This window comes from Denticeps clupeoides, chromosome 4 (genome assembly GCF_900700375.1).
Source record: "Denticeps clupeoides chromosome 4, fDenClu1.1, whole genome shotgun sequence".
In the NCBI taxonomy this organism is placed as follows: domain Eukaryota; kingdom Metazoa; phylum Chordata; class Actinopteri; order Clupeiformes; family Denticipitidae; genus Denticeps; species Denticeps clupeoides.
The window spans coordinates 16,256,104-16,262,144 of record NC_041710.1 but is presented as its reverse complement, the minus strand read 5'-3'; positions in this window follow the sequence as shown (position 1 = coordinate 16,262,144).

Genomic DNA, 6,041 nt, shown 5'->3' with positions numbered 1-6,041 from the left:
ATTCATTCTGCTCAGTCTGACTTTTCATTGCAGCCACAATTTAATATGTTTATCTTTCTCCACACTTTCACAAATGGGTTGTGAGTAAATTTGGGATTTTCAAACACAGGACATATTAAAAAAATAATGTTTATTATATTACTATTGCATGTGACTTTATTTTTCTAATATTGTACACAAGTCATTGTATGTGTACTGACCTGGGGCAATATTTTCAAAATGTTGCTATTTCGTACATTCCCAGGATGTTTCTGATATTATGTAAGTCCCATAGTGCGATCCCAGCTCAACTGAAACCTAGGCAGATTCTGGCGTAATGTCTTAAAAAGAGAAGGGGAGCAGTGTGTGGGGATGATACCTTGCTCAGTGGAAACCTTCTCATTACGGGGCTGCGTCCTTACCTGCTAAGCCAACCACTGCCCCCAAACCAGATTATCTGTCAGAAGTGGGATTCGAACCCATGCCTCCTGGAGAAACCTGAACGCAGTGCCTTAGACCACTTGGCCATCCTGACTAGGTGTCTTTATCACAATCATCAGAACACTAAAGGAAACAAATAATGATGTCCATCCATTCAGCAGAGGAACAGAAGTCCTTGAGGGTTTATTTCTTCCTTCAGAGCAGAGTGAATTTTCCACTGGCTGTCAGGAGCACGAGCAGCAGCCGCTGAAGCAGCCTCCAATCCAGATACCAGTAATCCCCACACTGCTTCCATTTGTTATTTGATTAAATATCAGGTATCTGGCAGTATTGCCGCATGTTGTGTCACAGCTAATAAGGCAATTCACTCATCAGATGGGCTTTGCCTGACTGCTCTTATTATGGAATGTTTTTGTAATAACTTCCTATTGACAACACAATCTAACAGTATCGTCACATCCATGCCTGAAATCCCCAGGATTTAGTTTGCATGACTCTGTCAGCAAACTCAAGTCCCCCAGCTGATGTTGTAAGAACTACGGGGGTGAGGGGTTGATGGTCATCCCCATATCTTCACCGCACAAAGGCTGGCTAATCTGGATGAAGAACCATCAGGTCTAATCTTGAGAGCACAGCGCAGATTGCAACATATCAATTTCAGTAACTGATGCGGAGCGGGATGCGGCCTTACGCCCAACATGTGCCGGAAGATTAAGGCGCATTAAAATGAGCCGAACACGATGCCCTTGATTACATGACCCCAAGGAACCGAGTTGCCCAAACGTCGGCTGCACGGCTGAACCCCTCCTAACTTCCTGCCCTGTGCCAGGCTCTAATACGAGCCGTAACTCTGCGGTGCGCTGTAATCCAGCAACGTTTTGACAGCTGTTACCAGAGAGGAAGTGGGCGCAACTACAGCAAAGACTGTAAAAAACATATTCCCTTTTCCCCGCTCCCCTCTCATCCTTCAGTCTACCCAACCGCACAATAGGCTGGGGTGGAGAGACACACTGGAAGCGTGAGATCCTTTGCTCTGTGAACCCTCCAAATGCTGAAAGCAGCACAAAAGCATCCAGCGACACCCCACACGAGCGAGTGCTATGCAGCTCCCTGTTTCCTGGGAGTTTTCTGCTGAGGAGTGTTGACTCTTGGCTGTGGAACGTTTCAGTCACCTCAGAGCGCAACCCGGGGTCTTGAGGTGAAACAACCACAGAAAAAACAGCTAAAAAGTCTGTAACAGGACCTTTTGCAGCCTTTGTGATTCTGAGTCACTGCTCCAGTGGATATGGGGGACAGTGTCACCAATTGCGCACCAATGGGTCCTGACCCATTCAGCTTGCAGCTGAAATACAGGAGTAAGTGTTGAGATTAGGTTTCATAAAGGGAGCAGATTTCTTCAGTGATTACTGTTGTGCTTCACAGAGGATCAGATAATGAAGCCATCATATTCACTACAAATTCTATTATTGGACTTTAATTACATTACATTCATGTTTGTCATGCAAACATGTCTTTTGACAAAGCCCAAATCTAATTTCAATTTTTTATCTGTTCACTCACATATGCAATTGATCACTAGACAAGACAGGAGAATTTTTAGTAATGACAGGGGAAAATAAATGGTCTTTTACTGAACCACCTGCATTGTTTGTGGTTATATGTGGCTAGTAGGTTACACTATTATCTGTACAATTTTATCTGATTGTTGATTAATTGAAAAGTGCACCCACTGCATGTGTCGCATCTGGAAAGTTGAGAGACATTCAGAGAAGTATGTCCGAGTAAAAAGTCTTGGGCAGGCAAACAAAAGTTGTGCAGATTTTATATCACGTTGTTTTTTTTTCTTTTTCTGTAAACACCTATATTATAGGAACTATATTATTTCAGCTAATTTGAAGCAAACCTCAAGAATGCATCAAATTCTTCCCCAGACAATTTGGAGGAGAATATTTTCCATTCGATAGTCCATTATAAACCAAAAATTACCCACAGCAATAAGGGTTTGGAAAATGACTGGTGAGAAGTAAAGCTAGGAAAGTTAAATACAAATAAATGTGCATGTGTTTTTCATCTAGCCATTGCATGTAAGGATATTTTTGATCAGAAAGGGAGCACCCTTTCAATATCACATTCTAACCACAATACCACAAATCTAAACCTTTAATAAGTGTACATGGAAAACAATTATGGAAAGTTCTGCATTTAATTTTGGTTCACAATGAAAGCATTTCCTGAGGTTAAGGTCCTCAATGATACATACTTCTGCTGTGTGGAAACTCATAAAAAAGGCAATTTAGACACCAGTGCCTACCCACCTGCTGAACTGCCCATACAAACATTGCATTTGCCCATTCAGCTAGGCAAATGCATTACAGTCAGTCATTAACCTGGACTTGTCTGCATTTGGGCAAAACACATCACACATTCACACTTACACATCTTAATACTGCACTTCTGGACACCTACGGGCAACTGACTGCCTACAGAAATTAGATATACATGCCTTCCGGTTTAATTAATGGACAACCACACCACCTACATTGTCTTAGAACTGTAAATACGTTTACTGTGCATTAACTGTGCAGCCCAGAATGATCAGCAACCATTAATCAACACTTAAACCGTGTCCAACAGCCTGCAGCCCATCTGCCATCAGTTTATCAGCCACCCGTTACCCCATTCATCACTTTCAGGGGTCTGCGAGTGCACTTCATTCATCCGTGTGTCCGTTGTTCATCATATAAGCAGAATGTTTTAATCAAAGTGTGTTCTAAATCATTTCATGCATTTTTTTTTTAGTTTCTGTTCCCTCGGGGGAAAGCAACAGGTCACCCACTGGAAAGTCTGATAGAGGCGTGTTCCCAACATTCACTCATTCCCTGAAGGAGTCCAAGGATCTGCGCTGTTTACAACTGTTTTTGATTGTTGTTAAGTACCTGTCAAGGCTCCCACTCCCCTTTCAGTCATCCCTGCCTGGAAAAACAAGTGAGTATCGGATCATTCAAAACAGGAGCAAAATAAAAAGCTGCAGGTGGAGGAAAAAACGTACATCTACATAAACTATCGGCGATGGAGACAAGGATCACTTTGTTTAACAGCAAATTCTTGTCTTTGTGTGAATTAAGATATCACAATAAGGTCATGTTTTGACATGAAAGAGGGTGTGGCACAGAATGGAAAATAAAATTACATTAACTCCTCACGTATGGTTTTATGATTTTATGAAGTGCTTTAATGCAGAGCTCCTTGAGACTAGTGGTTAAATTCAGTTCCATGTCTTGTTTCAGATACTCCAGTTTATTGGACTTCACACCTGACTTTCAGGTAAAGGAAGGTCTGAAAAATCTGCAAAACCTGGCCCGGGTTTTACTGTGTTTTACATGCTTTTTAAAATAATCCTATAATGTAATGTCTCTATTCTATACTGTTTTCCATGAAATGATGTGACCACAGCTCAACTTAAGACTGGAGTGATGACACCAAACAAATGAATATCTTTTGAAAGAATGGTCTCCATTGTTGCTCATGGTGTCTATTGTGCCCTTTTCTAAGCATTTTCATCACTTTGCAGTTCTCAATTTTATAAAATTTGAACATTTTAGACTAAAATTCTTACTCATTGCACCTTTAAGACAGAAGGAGGAGACTGAAACTAAAAGTCACTAGTTTAGTACATGTCAACTTGTCCTGTTAGACAGGAGGGAAACTGCAAATCAATCACAAGCAACTAAAAAAACCCACCCTGGTGGGATGGGATTGCCCCATCCACTGCATGTAATGTAAATTATGTAATATGCCCTTCAACCATAAGCTTTCACCTCAATCACAGCATGCAGTTAAGGCCATAAACACTCATTTAATGGTGATAATGACAAAAACATCCGATAGAGTCCTGGAATATCTATTCTATGCACAACTATTATTTATATTACGGAGGGGCAAATGATGATAACCTCCCAGACTATCGAGGCCGACACATGCAGTGCTCCCCCCACACACAGCACAGGGTGTGTACAATGGTTCCTTCACCCCAACAGCATCAACTGGAATAAGTTACATGAATAACTTACAAATGCTACATGCCTTTCATTTCACTCCTACAGAAATCCCAACATAAATCCTGATATATTTAAAAGCCTTAAGTCAACATTTTTCTTAAGGAAAATATGGAATGATAATAAATAAACAAATTAATGCATAAATAATAATGTAGCATGTGTTTTGCTCATTGGTGCACATACTTGGATGATGAGGAAGGCCCTGGAGATGCTATTGCTGGAGTTCTAGGGGGACGGAATACGCATAAAGCTGATCTGCGCTGAGGTTTTGGCACATCTGACCGAACTGTGATTGCAGTGGGGGAATGGCTGCACTTGCCAGGAGAGGTGCCGGGTTAGCAGCATTTTATTTTAAAAGGAAATTCCTTCTATTACTCCATTATTCATTAGCACCTCAGAGGAACTGGATGCACTGAGGAGTTTAACAGAGTTAAGCTGGAACTGTATGGCTCATCCTTGTTATATAGTAATTTACCCAAACCTCTAGATGAGTTCACTAATGATGAGCACTCCAATGTTCACTGTCACTTCAATGGCTATTTACTTCCAAGATGGGGAACACATTTATGGCATCGCATAACAGTCAAAAGCTGTTCATTTGTTGGTATGAACATTTCTTATCATGTCCTTTAGCAGAAGCATAAATGTTAAACAGGTGCGGCAATAAATGTTTCATTTTATTACATCTAACATTACATTCAATTGTAGGTGCAATAAAGCCCCATCTGAGATTCATAATTCACAAAAGACCTTGTTGAAAAACGCCTGGAGAATGTTGCCAAAAAAACCAAGGCCGCAGATAGGATGGATATAAAATATCCTCTGACATTAAATGGTCCCCCACTGACCAGTTCTACCTGGTACATGCATCAGAAGAGGCTGAAATCCCTCTGGCCACTAGTGGGACAAAGACTACCTTATGCAATCCTTTGGATCAGCCTTAGTTAGAATGCAATGTGCTGAACATATGAAATGATATATCACGCACCCCACAACTGTTTTTACCCAGATTCTCCCTTCGCCCAGCTGGAGAATATCCCTGTGTAGCGAGGGGGGCGGGTGTTATGCACGATCCACACGACCGCTTTCATGTTGTTTTTCTGCAGTGCCACTCAGCACAACTGATTTAATGGCTCAGCAGACCCAACAAGGTTACAGCTGCAGATACGCATCAATGTGGAAACTATTTAAATAGAAAAGAGAACAAATGGGTCTGTGGAGATTCATAAAGAGAAAGATGAACATGGAGTTTATTCCTTGCTTCAGTTTTTGCTAAATAAAATAAAAACATGTTTTTTTTTCATATATTAACATAGATTTCCTTATATGTATTCGTATTTTCTTAATATGTATTTAATTAATGTAGTAATTGATTGTTTAAAAAATGCTCCTCAGGCCATTAGTTTGTCATTTTGATTGGATATCTCAGCTTTTTGTTGTTTGCGGTTATGAAATATTTTTCCAGTCCCTATTACTCCACCAAATGTCAGCTAATGACCCTGCTGTGCCACCTGTCACTTTTACATTCTGACATTTTTTGCAGCATTGGAAAATAAGTTGTAC